Here is a 16,651-nt window from a genome sequence, read left to right on the forward strand (position 1 = left end):
CCGTGTTGGCTTTTCACAAGAGTTATAGCAGCTGTATCAGACTGCTTAGGAACCCTTTACTTACTAAAAACAAGGAGGGGAAAAGAGGTTTTTTTCTCTGATCCCAAGCAGGCCAGCATGGAAAGCCCTGATCTGAATGGGTGAGAGAGTTGGGCAATCTCTTTTCCCTGTGGTCACTTTACACTGTGCATGAATCCCATGTGAGTGTCATCTTCTAGCCCACAGCCTTCCTGAATGTGCAGGGAGTGTCACTTCTGGTTTGGCAAAGGTGAGATGAGAAATAACATGACCTCCTTTCTTTAGTGACTTGGGATGCAGTCTTGTAGTACTCCTTGTGAACTTTCAGCAATTACCAGCCATGGTATTTCTATGTTTCAGTTTGACCCCAAGGTTTAGAAGGCTGGATGCTCTCCAGGAAGAACTTATCATAAGCAATATTGATCCACCTTTCTCAAAACTGTGCTGGGTAGTGTAAAAGTTTGTATATCATCTGAATCCCACCTTTGACTAACATTCTGATTATCTTCTAGAAGCTGAACTTCCTGATTCACTTCATTTTCTTGTGGAGGGATTTATAAAAAATAACATCAGCCAGCCTGTAGGTTCCCCTGAGGAAAAGGAGTAAAGGAGATAAAAGTGTTTTGGGGAGCAAAGCACTTTTGGTGATATGGAAGTTGCATATATTTAATGAACTTCCCTTCTAGCTTATGTTTTACCATGTGAAGTACCAGAACTATCAGTGCGTTCTGTAGCTTAAGCCATTCTCTGGTATGGGTTGTGTTTTGCAGACTGTAACATTATGTTTAGAAGAAGCAGGTACTTACCACAGAAACGTGTTGAAGGGACAGAGATAGTGAAGGTTTTGTTCTTTAGTATTTGCTAGCAAACAAGGAAGGAGGACACTGCACTGACAAGGACCATACATATCACTGAGCTGGTTGGGTTTGCTACCTGTTGTTCTTATGGGGTCTGTGGCTCTATCAGAAGAGATCATTCAAAGCAGTGAGATCTGGTGCTCAGGCTTCTTGGGAAATCAAGAAGGTGCTCTGGATGAGGTATGTTCTATAACAGGTGGAATCTCTTGGTGATGTACTAACACTAAATCAACTTGTAAGTTAAAGAATCAGAGAAACAGGCTGTGTCCCCCGTAGCTCCATCAAGAAGGTTTCATTGTCTTATTTCATAAGAAAGTAAGAGAGCTCATCTGGTTCACTAGTGGAGGACGGCAGCAGTAGGGTTTTATTCCTAGCTCTGCTGAAGACTCATTTGAGGCCAGTTATTCAATCTCTGCCTCTTGATTGTCCTCCCTTTGCAACTGGGGAAAGTTGTTTACTCATGGTATCTCACAGAGAAGGCAGCTGAAAGACTTGAGGGACTTTGGTTGCATGAGATGTCATATAGAGAGGATATGCAAGTGCAAAAGTTTTATGGCAAAAGATTTTTTTGAGGGAGGAGAGAGTAAATGAAGACAAAAAGCAAGTTATTGCCATGCTCCCTGGGACATGAGGAGAACATGATCATTAGTCTTGAGGAGAAGTGGAGCAGTGGGAATTCCATTAAGTGTCTCACAGGCAGCAGGAATATGTGAGAGGCAGGCATTAAACAGACGAAGACTGAGGTATTCTGGAGAAATGGACAATCAGTTATTCCACTTAATGACTTTGAAAAGCAAGGAGAGGAAACAGATGTGGTTTCAAAGCTGCTTATTGGAAAAAACAGCCTTTCTACATCTCTTTCACAATCAGAAGGAGTGAGCTGTTTTACATAATGAACATTTACTTACTGTTCTCCCAGACACACACACACTGACCTATTTTAAAATGCAAATGGTCACACAGTTCCCTTCAGGCAGAAATGACAAAATCAATGTAGAAGGAACAGGGTTAGTCCAGCAAGACAATGTGTAATTGGGTTGGACCTTGTCTGGCAGAAATGTCTTGCAGTCCTCAGGAGATGGGAGCAACAGAGGCTTTAGCGTTTGAGTGACTCACAGCTCAAGGTTTACACATGAGATTGTGTATAATCCCCATTAACCCAAAACTGATGATGACTCAGATGTAAGAACTGCAGTGAGACAGAGGATATGCGAAAAAGAACAAACATGAAGAGGGAAAAACATGCAGGAATGACCTTTTCCTACAACAGATCCCTGTAACCTGAAACACAAGAGTGATACATACCCAAGGGGACCACTGGAAATCAAGGGAGCCAAATCGTCACGTGAGTGCGTGCTGGAAGGCAGGACCAGCTTCCCCTTTGGGACAGCTGGCTGTTCTTCAAGGGAAGATGACTCTGCAGAATCTAGTTCTTCATGGAAGAGCTGTAGGCAGTTTCAGAGATTTAATGTGGGGTAAAGAGAATTGGAAGGCAGATCCCAGCTGCATGGAGAAGCATAAGTTAGGTCCGCAAAGCAAAGCGTTTCCTTGTCTTAAGTTTAATTGCTGAAGTTTTTGTGCAGGAATTTCCATGTGATGGAATCTGGCCTTTAGGTTGCAGTATTTGTTCCTGACAATGACTATAGGCCAGACAGCAAATGGTTTGAGACTGGTACAAAAACCACAGGATGAGAGGAACAGAAGAAAATTAGCTGTTGTGATTCTCTTGGTGGCTGCAGGATGACCAAAATTGTTGGCGTGCTGTTCTGTATTTTGTCTGGCTTTAAAGAAACAATTAACCCTACTTTCCAAATCCTAGAAGAGCAAATGCATCTGAAGATAATTTACCCATAGAATCATAGAACGCTCTGGGTTGGAAGGGACTTTTAGAGGTCTGTATGTCTGTAGTCTTCATTGTACAAAGATTTCCTGCAGTCTCTGAAGATTTCCCATGTGCCCTCAGAGCCAGTGCGGCTGGGGTCAGAGATTAGCTGAAAAAACAGTACTTCGAGACAAGGAGGGAAGAAATTGGATAGACGAGGGCATAAGATTTACTAAGAGAAGTGGGCAAATTGTATCAGCAAGCACATGGCCTTAGGATTCATTTAAATGGACACACAGAGCCCTAAGGAGCACAGTACTGCAGGAAAAAAAAATGTTATTTCTTGGACTTTGCATGGCTTTCAGGACTTAGCTGAGTGTCATCAGCTCAAAATGCTACTTGGTGATAAGGCGTTCTTGTAGCTGCTGCGCGTGAGTCTGTATTAATGCACGATAGCTGTTTGCAGATAACAGCCACGTGTCCTAGAGCTGCAGTCCCTTAATGGGATGCTTCTAACAACGATTGCCCAGGTTTGCATTGCTTACTGAGGGCGTTTTGCAAAAAATAGTCACAACATAGAGCCACACAATTTCTCTGGTACATCAGACTTTTCAAAAGCAGTCATGCTTTCTGAACCAGAGTGCTCCATTCTCCTGCGTTTATTCTGTTGGCTAATTCAAGACAAGTTTGTCACTTCTGCTAGCATTGCTGTAGAAGCCTTAAAAGGTGCATCTGGCTTGTCTGTATCAAGGGTGCAGGTATGGGCATCCAGGGTGGGGTGTCAGAGGAATCCTGTAGCTTGTGTCACAGTGCTGATGGCCGCTGCCGCTAGCATGGGTGTCCTTCCTGCCCGCCTGTGCGGCCATCCGTGGGAAGCTGCACCTACAGCAAAACAAGACTAACACATAGAAACAGGTTCATCAGAACGATGATGTAAACAGCCTTTGCCCCCTGTGCAGCTGGTTTTTTCTGAGTTCAGTAGGGTGGGAATTTTTTGGCAAGATGACAGGTTCAGGTTCTCAAGTTTCTTCTCCGTTTCCTTTGGAAAGGTTCCCTCTGTGGTAGTGATATCTGTGGACATGTGAATGCACGTGCACATGACAGATGTTCCCATACAAACACACAGCTCGATAGAAGCACAGAACAGAAACACTGAAATCTCCAAAATTAATTTGTAGAATGTGAAATAGATTGATTATACCCTTCCCCTGTCTTTGCATGCTGCTGTAATTTGGGGTAAGAAGCAATGACTGCTTTGAGGTGCCATAGGCTGAGTGTATGATTTTTATTTTTTACTGGTGCCCTGAGATCATTAACAGGCTCATTTGCTGACCAGCTGACTGTTAACACCCTGGGAGGAAATGCATATTTATGTTTACTAACAGAACTCGGAGATACAGTCTCACTTATCTCAAGCTCGGCAGGCCTTTGGCCACAAAAGTGCTCGTGTGCCTTGGTCTTGTGCACGGAACAGACAACCAAGCAACCCCTTCAACCTGGTAATACTTCTCTGTGAGATTTTAAAGGAAAGGCAATGTGTTGAGTGACGCTGGCTTTGCTAGCTGGTGTTTGAACAGCTCCAGAATTAAAGCTTTAATGTGAAGAGACAGCGAAATGCCATCACTCCAAAGTAGCAGAGGCGTGTTGGGAGTGAGCTGCCATGGCTCTGTTGAGTCTCTGATGTCTTCTCTTTCCTCCCTTACCATTGCCATGGGTCTGCTGTGCATCCGTTACGGTCAGCATGTTAGGGCCATTGTGCAACTGCTGTCACACTGCTTTTGCACACGTGTTTGAGAATGTGGAGATCCACTGACTGTAATTTGGGATAAGAAGCAGTAGGTGGTCTTTGACCTGCCATAGGCTGGGTACATGGAGACTTGCGCTGTGACCGTCACAGCCTTGCTGCTCAGCAGGAAGGACAGACATGATGGTTTCTGGGGAAGTGTCCTCACATGGAAGTACTGTAACTTTTCCTATCTCTTTCCATGCGCTGTACCTTCTCAGTGTGTTCCCCTGCCTCCTTCACATGCCACGTGCACTGCGTACAAAGCACTTCTGAACTTGGCTACAGGTTTTTGGGTGCCCATCCAGCATTGTTCACTTACTCTTACTTTTGCCTTTCTGGCAGTTTCCAGCTCCAGCGATATGACTGCTCCCTCCAGCCTGTTTTGCTGCTCTGCTTCATTCTCAGCTCTTACCTTCAGCTGAAATTGGCACTATCTGATGCACTTCTGCATTGGGGAGGCAAAACCACTGGTTGCAGGAAATTGCCATCTGATTCTGAGTCCTGGGGGCTGGAATGACACCCCTCAAATACTTCTGTCTTAATGGCTTTTCAAAATTCACCTCTCCAGAAGGGTACCGAGGAAGCTTCAAACCACCATTCTTTGGGGACGTATCAGTTTCTCCAGTACTGTATGGTAGACCTCTTGCCAATTTGTTGTCTAGTGCTAGGGTGCTCCATTATAGTTTTTCATCTTGTTCCTACTGTACAACTAATCTCTGCTTTCTGGGGCCAGTGTCAACCTGGTGACCTTTAATTATCTCTCCCTGAACTTTCTTGTGGTCACTAGTTCCTGAAAATCATTCTGGATGATAAGGTGAGAAGAACTTGCATTATAGTGCTACTATATGAGCACTTCTGGTGTTAAGAATATGTATTTAATTCATGTCCAGAAATTTCGATGAATGGTGAACCAAGGATTCAGGTTTTCCTGTGCTGCTGAATTTCTGGCATGTACAGGTTGCTGGGTTTTTTTCAGTGAGAATCTGCTAAAAAGATTTCAGGACTTCGTGTGTTTATTAATAACTTAGTGGCACAGAGAGTGCTGTCATAGCTTACTTTCATACTGAGGTTTTCAAAAGAACATTAAGTGTTGCTCCTGTTTTTCAGCTGAGTGATTTATAATGTAGAGAGGCAATATGCACACAGATGGGTCAGTATTGGTAGAAATACAGATGTTGGCAGGGAAAGATCATTTCTGTGGAAGATTTTGAAGATGTCCCTTTTGGACTGGGACACAGTCAGTGGCAAAGGCTGTGCTCTGCCTGCATATTCTGTGTGCACGCTTCATTGTCCCAGGGCTGCATTGCTTTCCTTGCAGAATTAACAAAGAAAGTGTTCTTCACCCACAGGCCTGAGGGTAGGTGTCCTCAGATGATGTCTGCGAAAATAGGTTAGATCTGAACAAAAGCTACTGGAGGCAGGGTGGTTGTGCTGTTCCCTTACCCTCTTATTATCTGTCATAGTCGAGAGGTTAAAGCATTTTCTAGCAATATTGGACTCTCAAATTAAAATTCTTCCTCTACCTGATTCCTCTTGGTTGTTAATCCTGAATCTTAGTCTTTACTGCTGAAGATGTGCTATTTTGTATAAGTGTAATATCCAGTGGGTGACCAGCCGGAAGCTGCATCTGTCAGGCGACTATTATGTACCAACCTAGAGCTGCATTTGCTGGGACATTCTCAGCCTCCTCTGCAGGCAGCATCCCCCCCTGGGCCACCAGCTGCTGAGAAAAGAGCCCCTTGCTCTGAGGACAGTGTCTGTCTGACCGCACTATAAATAAGTAAACTCTGCATTTTGCATTTCAGGAGGGATGTGTAGTAGGAAGATGGAGGAGGTGGACTGACAAAAAGAGGACATCATTTGTCAGTATATGAGAGCTTGACTCTGTCCTGGCTCCTGCCACAGATGCTCTGCATTCAGCATGCTCCTCGTTTTCCCCCCATAGCTGGTTGCAGGGTGCCTATTTCTCTCTGCAGCGGATGCGTGCTGCTGGGCAGAGGTGGGTGTCCTTCCTAGAGTCAGCTGAGGTGGCTGAAGACTAATGCTGTTGCTTTGTTATGGGACTGCTGCTTTGCTGGAGACTTGTCCTTCCCACCGGCAGCTCTGTGGTGGAAAGAATGTGGGAGGTGCAGCCTAGCTCATTGCTTTGTAAAGCCAGCCAGGCTAGTTCTGCCACCTCTGCTGGTGACTTGAACTAAGCTGGCTGGCTTAGAAGGGTGCTGACATTCCTGTCCCACCAACTCAAGCATAAGGCAAGCAGCAGTGCCTTAAACTGGTGCTTAAATAGTGCCAAGATACTGGCTGAGTAGAAAGGGGCTTGGAGCGTGGTGCCTGTAGCTCCGTCTGAATCGTGGTGGAAGTGCTGCCTTTACTCAGTGACAGCTCCTCTTCCATCTGCTCTTTGGAGCTGAACTCTGCTCCCTGGACTAAAGCAAGTCATCCAGCTTGCACTTTTCACCATACAGTTGTATGACAGAGGAGTGATTTTTATAGTTCAAATAAGATCAAGTATAGCTGATCTTTTAATGAAGTGATTTTTGTGCCTGATTGTATTAACATCACAGGGAGACAAATGTACTTGAGCTGAGAAGAGCCCCCTGCAGCTGTAATTAGATGAATAAAGAGGTTCATATTGATCTGTAGATCAGCAAGAGGAAGGACAGAGCACCACCCATGTAAGCTTTAGAGACCAAAAGCTAGTGCAGGCTGCAGAGAAATCAACTTAGGATCTTGATCCTAAAGCAAAAGCTCCAGCCAGCTCATCTGATACTGGCTCCACCTGCTCTGCAAAAGAGGTGGCACTGAGCCGAGCCCATCCCGCTGAAGCTTTTGGGGTCCCTGTGTTGCCTGGAAGGAGCTGTGTCTGCATTTGTGTAGTGCAGCCAAGAGAGCCATCAAGCAATGAGCAAGGTGATGGTCTGGATCCCAAGAAAACTTTGCGTAGGCGTCTCCTTGTTTGTCGGCACCAAGTCAGCTTGTGCACAACTCAGTGGTACAAGCAACAGCTGGGGATCTGTAAAATCCAGGTCTAGACACAGCTTCAGCACTGTCATTCATCCTGTGCAACTGTCAGGCCAGCTGTGCCCATGCGGGGAAGGAAGGTGCAGCCTGCATGTGGGGCTGTGGGCAGGCAAAGAGGAGTCACGTCCCTGCCTTTGTGGGCTGCCTCTGCACGCTTGAGCTGGGCAAGTCAAAGCCAGTGAGGAAGTGACATTGGTGACACATCTTCCTGCCTGCCGTTGGTGCAATCATACCTGGCCAAACATCAGATGTGGTGACAAAAGCCCAAAGGGTCATTTTAAGGTCCGTTTGGGTTGTAAAAGATAAGCAACTGGCCCATCGCTGGAACACTTTCTCTGGGGCTGTGGTGTTTGGCGGTGGGCTTTGGTCTACCAGCCAGTGCTTTTCAGTGCTGGTTTCTCAGTGGAAAGCTGCAGGAAGGGGCGACTGGAAAACCTTGTACCCTCAGGGGTGCAAATGATGCAAAAATCCACACTTTCCCTGCACTGCAGGGTGGGAGAAAAGGTAGAGAAAGCATGGCAGGCTGAAGAGGAGCGTGACAAGCCATGCTACAAGGCACAGTCTGAATGACTCCAAAAATACCCTGGCTGCTCCTGACAGCAGAATGTGTCTCTGTCGGTTCAAAATGCGCCTGCGTTGAGACTAACATTGTCCTGCCATCGCTGGTCAACATCCAGCCTTCGATAACTCTCCAGTCTAATGTTATTGAGTCTAACAGAAGCCCAGCTTTTCTACCAACTCACCTCGTTGTCATCTGAGCACCTATAGTGGGGATGGCATAGCAAATTCTCATGAAATGCACTTTGAAAGTAAGCATGGCTTCCTGCCTCCCTTGTTAAATATAGGCTGTAACTGTGCGAGGCAGTTGGTATAACCAGAGAAATTCTGATTTTAAGCACATGTGTTTGTCTGTAGTAACGCCTTTAAGTTTTGATTCACTTTGCAGACAGTACTTGAACTATAGACAATCTGCTTTTAATTGGCACCATGTTTCTTCTGATAATCTCACTGCACTTTGGGGGACTGGTAGTAACCTTTTTGCCTGGGTTTTGAGGGTTGTGATGTGTAGTTACGCGATTTGCTCCAGGTCGCATAATTAAAAACAGCAATGGCAGCAGACCTGGTTCTCTGCTCTGACACTTTAGATCAAAATACTGAGGAAATGGATGGATTTTCGCATGTCCTGAAGCCTCCAAATCAGTGCTATGGCTAGCTTTCTGGGAAACTCGTGGTTAGCCAAAGGAGCTAACGGGTGTGGGAGAAGTCAGAACAAACGATCCAGTTGTAGCTCCTGAGGTTAGAAATCCATGACTCTGCAGGAACTTTTGCTTGCGTTCCAGAGCATGGGAGAAGGAGGATGGGAGGTGTTAAGTGGTTTCTTTTGCCTCAGATCTCTTGTGTAAGATAGAGCAATACTTTCGTCCCCTTCACTGGCGTGGATTGGCTGAGCCTAATGCAAACTCTTGAACCTGGGGAAAGGGCAGCTCTTCCCCCACGCTGCCAATGGAGAAAGAAAAAACATCTCACTTTTATTCAAGGTAGGTTCACTACTTTGTAAAGCACCTTAAGCAGATTGCTGTGTTAGCAGAAGCCAGCATGACACACAGGGCCCTTTTCTCTCGGGAAAGACGCAGCGGTCGAAAAGCAAGGGGTACGGAAAGCCAGCACTGCGTTCTGCCCTGGGCGTTCCCCTGTGCGGCTGCTCCCCGGTGACTGCTGTAGCCGGGTGTGCGGGGGCTTGCCGTCTCGTGCAGCAGCCTGTGATCTTCGCTCCAAAGGCAGCAAACATGCTCCCTTTCAACCAGGCCTGCGCTCCCTCGATTGCTTTTTAAAATCCCTAAAAAAACCATTTCCAAAACTATCAAAGGAACGTAATCATCTATTTACGCTTCATTCTGTGGGAGCTTGCAAGAGGGCTCCAGACCCCGGTACTTCAGCGCACGAGGTTTTTCGTGCGCTGTTTGCTGCCTGCCGCAGCTCGGCTGACGGAGAAGGCAGCGTGGGAATGTGCCATCGGAGTCGGTGTTGCTCTCTGCCTGGCAGATCAAAGCATCTAAAAGCGGATTGAAGATCTCATGTGCTAGCAGCCGTATTTTATGTGCTGGTGGTTAATTGGTGATTTTTGTGATGAGGGCTGCTGGGTTCTACTTTCAGTTTTGTTGTGAGTTCTTCCTCTACCCCCAGGGGCAAATGAGCTTGTCTGCCGTTGCTTTTACACCTTTCACTTAGCTCAGTTTTTTTGCAAGAGGGACGTTGTCTCTAGTCCTAGATTTTTCCTCCTTTCAGTGCTCCCTTGTTTGAAAGCAACTTACTGATCAGTTCTGGAGTCCTTTGGTACACTCAGCACATCTTTTACACTTTGGACAGCCATGCTCCCCCTTTCTGTGTTTCAGAAGGGGTATTTGGCTTGGAGGCCACCTGTGAAAATGCAGTGTTAAGTACATGAGATGAAAGAGTGTAATAATTTTGTTAGAGAGAAAGATACTGAACGACGTACCATATACATGGGAGAGGCAAAAATCAGTTCAAGTCAAAGCTGAGCCTGAATCAAAAATACTAGCTCTAATTCCCTCAAACCTAGGTGCTGTTTTTGTCTCTCAAACTGAGTTCTAAGCTGACCTGGACCAAACTGAATGCTCAACTCCAGCCATGTATGAATGGTTTGAAACGTCATCTGTGAATGCAGATCTCAGACCAAGATCAAAATGCTAGGAGTGGTGTGTTGCATTTTGATTTTATTTTTGCTGGTTTACATACCTGTACAGTTTCAGTGACTTCAGCAAAGAGATGCTTATTTTGTATTTCTTGTGGATAAAATCAGTCCAGCTGCATATCCAGCTGCATACATTAGTCTGTGACAAAAAGAAGGCAGCTGCGCTGCAGTACCTGGTTAGCCAACTCAAGAACTACGCAGCATCAGAGAAAAGTTGTTTTTGTTTTCCACTCTTCCTCCTCTCACAGCTTCTAAAGGTACAAATGAGACATCTCCTGACACTGAGAACTGAGAATGTAATTAACAAGTGTCTAATGTGCCAGTCTAATTAGTGCTTCCCTTGACTGTCCATGACAATAATGCTATGTAAGTGGAGGTATTACTTGGCTTATAAAATAGGAGTTAGAAAGCGATAATGTTTTTTTGGATTACACTTCTACTACACATCTATTTGTGGATGAACAGGACAAAAGTGTAGTAGAGAATCGCTAATTCAATATGACACTTGTTTTGCAGTGTGGCAGGTTACAGGTTACACCAAGTACTTCTGCAGCACCTGGTATATACAGTGGATAAATATAACATTGGAGCCTACCTTGAACTGAGAGTGGTAAGACAGAAATTTAAAGCTAAAATGATACCCATGTCCATGTCTTACTTTGCAATGGCCAGATAGTGCAGGGAGCTTGGAACGATGGTGGTTCTTGCAGTATTCTGTAAGCTTTTAATGTTGTTCAAAAAAGTTTTTTCTTCTAACATGATTTTTTGGAGGGAGCTATGGCTTTAACATTAAAAGTCAATATATGAAATGGGCTTAAACCTGAAACTGGGACAAAAATTCACTGCCCTTGGAGAGTGGTTTCTCAGTTCCATTCCTGAATGTGCAGTCTTTTGGGGCTGGGCACCAGGGAAAGGACTTTTGGAGAGTAAATGAGTTAAAGGTGTGATACTTGGGAGGGATAGAAAGCAAAAACATGTGAAAAAACCCAGCCCCCCCCGACCTCATCTTTGTGCCTCTGTTTTTTTGAGTGGTCTTTTGTTGAGTTGCAGGTGGAGTCAGGAAATCTGACCCAGCTCTTAGGCTGAGCGATGGATTCACTCCACAGTGAATGCACATGTCTGTACATATCTGTCACGTCAACTGATCTGCAGAGACACGCCGCATTAGCTGCTTCCTGAAGATGGCTTGAAACGCGTTGGCAGAACATTAGCCTCCTCTCGCCCCTTGGGCTCAGGGGAGCGCGGTGCTCTGAAGAGATACTTGCACGACTCTGACCTAGCTGGCTTTTTTGAGATGCCTAGGGCACATCTGCATGCTTCTGTGCTGCGTGATACGGACATACCTTGAGGCAGCTGGAGCTCACCATAGCCTTGTGTGTTTCGGTTACTCTTCAAAAATTTTAATTCTTGAACATCTGGTCTGTCCTAATTTCTCTTCCATTCTTCTCCTGGGAAATCTAGGTCTGTATGTGGCATCTGTCCCTCGCTCTCCTTTGTTTAGATGGAGGCAAAGAGTTATTAGTATTTGCAAGTGGCCACTTCATCGGTTGCAAAGTGCCTTCCTACCACCCCCCTTTCAGGTCCATTTCCTCCTTTTCTGTAACTGGACATGGGGTCTGTTATTTGAATGTAAAAGTTCCTTTCCACAGTGAATTCTTGCAACATTTGAAGAATGTAATTTGAAACAGGAGCTCTGTAAGTAAACCCTTTTTGTTGTCCTCTGCTTACTTACCCTGTGTTCCCCTTTCATACACGATTCCTTTTCAATTACTGAACTAAAGACCCAGCAATATGCAAGAGCAATGCACCCAGGACATAACTACCCTCTCTCTAATGTGATTATACAGTAATGATCTCTGTATTGACTTCAGCCTGTTTACACTCGCTGTTTCCTGCCCCGTTCCAGCATGGGAAGTTGCAGGCAGCATCACGTTCAGCTCCTGCTGCTGCAAAGAGGATTCTCCTACTGCCCCGAGGAGCGAGGCAGTGTTTAATGAGAACAGCTGTCGTGCTTCAACGCGCTGATGCCTGCAAATGACTGGCAGGCAGTGGGATTGTTGTATTATGGTCGTATTAACTAATCACTGCTGATAATTGTTATTAATCATTGTCTTGGATCTGCAGTATGATGAAGCTTTAGTGCCTCAATTGTAACTGTTCGAGGTGAAATGCTGCTTAACAATGCGTAAGCAAGATAAAAATGGAAGGAAAGGCTTTTTTTCTCCATCTCTGAAAAAACAGCACCTTGTAGTGCAAGGTCTCCAAACTACATGTTTGGGCTTTGAAGATGGTCTGATGTCCTCTAGACCTGTTTGCTGCAAAAGAAAGTGGTACTTCGGGTGTTCATTCAAAATCCCATTGTGTCTCAGCTGGGCTTATTTTGTAAGACCAATGTTCAGCGTAGACAGAGGGTGAAAAATGACTAGCACTAGTTCCTCCCTGCTCTGCTGGCTGTGGCCGTTTTTCCCTGCAGTGCATTACATTGCTGTACATCACAGTGCTGTACATTGACAGCATTTTTGCTCTTAAATTCTTGTGCCATAGGGCTTTCCCCTCTTGCCTACCTTGGAAAGTGGTTCTGGAGTCTAGGATTTCTCATGGTAGGAAGTCCTTTGGTTCAGCTTCATCTTCTGTTCCTCATGCCCTGCCCTTGCTCCTGACACCAACGGTCTGTGTCTGCTTTCTTGGACCCTTTCCTTGACCTGCCCATGGGGGGATTCGGTTTGCCACCACTTTCTGGGCGAACACTGTTGCGTTTTGTCATTCTTTGAATGATGAGCAGGGAAAGCATTGGAAGAGTTCGGCTCCCCATTGCATTCTAAAATCCCGCTTCATCAGGACTGGTTACAACTGATCACAGGCCACAGGAGAACAGACATTGAAGAGCAAAAATTTAACCCCTTCATTACAGCTTGGAGAGTCTGGATAAAGGACAAAAAGGGCCCGTGTCTCCTTAACAATCTCCTCAGCAGTTCATGTCCTTTACGGAGACTGCTTCTTGCTCTGATCTTCAGAGGAAAGAAAGAAAGGCAGAGAGAAGGAGATTAAACAAGAAGTTCACATTGCTCAGCCCCAGCTCCCAGTGTTATGTCAAAAGAGTAACACATCATGTTGGGGATGCTTCAGACTCCATAATCTGCTCTGCCTCCTCTGTTCTGGGGCTCTTCGAAGTGGTCTCTTCTGCCAGTTCAGTCAGCGATGCTGTTAGATTTATTGAGGACTTTGGCAATTAATCGCTTTTGGACCTGAGAAGGGCCTCATTGTTGTCCATCAGAGTTTTAATTAATCAAAACAGCAGATGGGTAGTATCAGCCTCAAATGCTGGTGTAATTAACTCATTCATTATCATGTTCTCTTGCTCTGTGACGGTTTATAAAGGACATCTTTAATCTAGCTGCCATCATGCTGTCTCCATAGCAGGAGTTAAATGATTTTCATCAGTCTTTACCATAATTACCCTGTATCCAGGATACCATTAGGGAAAATGCTAATTTTTGCCAATAAATATGTAAGCCCTCCTTGGCTTCAGACAGGTGAGTAGAGTTTGACCTGCAAAGATGAGCGAGGCTCATGAGATTAAAGTTCCCTGTGAAAGTCTCTGGAATTTGTGACTCACCAAGTGCCTCCAGAAACGTCCTGTCCTGAACTGTCTGGTCTCCTGGCTCTTTTTCTCTGTGTCAAGACAGAAATGTCATCAGCTGTCACACGTATGTTTCACGGACCAAAACAGCCTTCTTATCTTGGGGAAATGAAAAGAACACACCTTCTTAGGGCCTTAAAACTGGATGTGCGAATTACTGCAGGAGGGTTTTGCTCGCAGCTGACCAAGTCCTTGCTGGGGCTTAGTGCAACTTCGGGGGGGAGTTTCTTGGGTCTTTCTGAATATGCCCTACCAAAGTGGTTTGAGACATGTCCTCCATCATGAGCGGATGCCCAGGAAACACTCCCAGGCACTGGAGTTGTTCTGGTAAGTTGTTAGCATAGCTTTTGTCATGCTTTTGGCCCAGGCTGCCTCCATGAGTGTACCCAGCGTGATTCAGGAATTAACACAGGTCAGGAGCAGTAGACAATCTGGATGTGGCCACCCTTTGGCCTTTTTTGCCCTGTGGAATAAGAGTTTGGACTTGGCTGATTCTGTACCAGTTGGCATCAGCACCAGGGGAAGGTCCTGAGCACACTGAGCATGTCGGGATATGTGTTGCCATAGGTACTTATCATGCTTGTAATGAGGAGTTTGAAGTAGAACCCGAAGCAAAAGACCAAAGAACTTAAGTCCCATGTCTCTGAAATATACCCAGTACTCCTCCTAAATGTTGGCATGATGCCTGGGAGGACTCATGACCGCCAACAGCTGCTTACAGAACTTTGGGGTGACCTGAAGCCAGTGCTTCTCCCCAGCACTCAGGCCATCCTAAATAATGAGATCATTTGCCTTTAATGTGGTGTCAAGAAGGCAAAGTGAGGAGTTTACATCTCTGACTGCTGCTGGTAGACTCTACCGCTGCCTGCATGGTTGCTTTCAAAACATGTGGTAGAAACATAAAACCTATTAAAATTTAGACCAAAAATCCTCAGCCAAACCAATACTTTACTAATCAAAAGGTTTGGGAAAAGAACAGCTTGGCTTTTCTTAATTAAGGCTGTCTTTCCCTGGCAGATTAATTACCCAGAATTTATTTCAGATCTCTGGCTCCATGGCTGTTATTGATCCAGTCAGGCTGCTAGTTTGTGCTTGCAGGGATCTGTCTGTGATCCGACTTCTGTGGGAATTCGGGGAGGGAGGGAAGGAGGGACCTGGCTGCTAGTTATTTATAGAATTTGGAACAGGTTCTTTCCCCCTAGCTGATTAAATCAAAATGCTAGAGAGTTGCATAATCTCGTGCATCTCAGTAACAGCAGCAAATACCACCACCACAAGCCCAGAAAGAAGTGTGGAAGGTAAGTGTGGCAACAGATGCCAAAGGCAGCAGTGGATTTTTTTCCGAAGAATTAAAGTGAAGGGATTTTTTTACACATGTTCAGAAACAGTGTGCTTAGAAATGTACTGTGAATGTTTCCAATGCCTGCTGGGCTGCAGTTTTAGGCTAACATTATGGGTTCAAATTAAGCCCAGGACAAGGAACAGGATTGCTGGTCCTCTTTGATGATGTCTGTATGAATTATAGGGGTGATCCCACAGTAGCTGTTAGTGCTTGTGAGCTCAGGCCCGGTGGCCCACTTGCTGGTGGGGATGGAGCACTGATGGGAAGCCAGTGACAGCTGCCCCAGCTCTGTAGAAGAATAGCAAGTCTTGGCTTTCCAGAAGGGGAGACTGAGACAGGCTGCAGGTCAAGCGATGGGAGAGGAGCTCTGCTGTCTGGGTAGCCGAGAACGGCAGTCCAAGGAATGTCTCCTGAGTGTGCAGCTCTCCCTGTAAAGCATCTGTTGCTTGCTGTGTGGGGTCCTGAGTTATTCCCTTTCATAGATCGGTTACTTTGGAAAATATAATGGGCACCAGCAGCTTTGGCTTGTTGAGCCCCTGATCTCCTTCAGCCTTGCAAATAGCATTTTAAAGCCTCAACACACCCATGTATACTACTTGTTTGCTTCAACTGTCAGGCAAGTTCCTTAGTTAAACATTTTCAGGGATGATTTCTAATCCAGGGGCTGTCCTTTAACATGAGGCTATGCTTTCCATCAGGCCAGCTTGTTGACTATGGTGGTTGTATTTGCTCCATTCTGCCTTGGTACTCAGCCTCTCTCTACCTTCCCTTTTCCATTTTCTCAGGATTTTTTTCCCCTCTACTGCAGTCTTTGAACAAGAAAACAAACAATTCCCCAAAGCTCTGAAAGATGCTTCTGATACAAGATGCACTGTAATGATGAGAGCTCTCTGCAGTATCGCGAGTCACAAATGGTGACAGCCGTAGGACTAGATGCCTTGCTGTTTAGAGAACAGCTTTTTGCCAGACTGCATTCATGGCCTTGCAGAGTTTGCTGTTTAAAAAAATGCTGGTTTTCCCCTTAGAAATTCAGCCCTGAATTTCAGGAGGTAGCAGCATTTTGAGGGCACTAAATTTGCCTAGAAGGTGTTTTGTTTTTACTTTTAGATAAAGTTGAACAGTATTCTTTTGGGATTCCACTTTAAATAATCCCCTGAATCAAACACCCTGAATTACTTAATCCTTTTTGCAAATTCAGAAGAAGAGAATAGGAGACAGGTTGCAAGCATCAGATCTAATGAGCTGTAGACCGTAAGCACAACTAACTGCAGGGCTAAAATGTTTGGTGGTTGGAGTCTCATAATGACTGCGGATGGTGGGAGAACCTCACAAATCCCTTAGGTTCCTTCTCCCTTTTTCAGTAAGATAAGTGAAGGAACCAATGTTTCGGGGACCACATCTTGTATTCAGCCTGGGCAGCCCAACTTACTTCCCCTGAGTCAGGGGAAAGAT

Source organism: Opisthocomus hoazin, chromosome 9 (assembly GCF_030867145.1).
Source record: "Opisthocomus hoazin isolate bOpiHoa1 chromosome 9, bOpiHoa1.hap1, whole genome shotgun sequence".
Lineage (NCBI taxonomy): Eukaryota > Metazoa > Chordata > Aves > Opisthocomiformes > Opisthocomidae > Opisthocomus > Opisthocomus hoazin.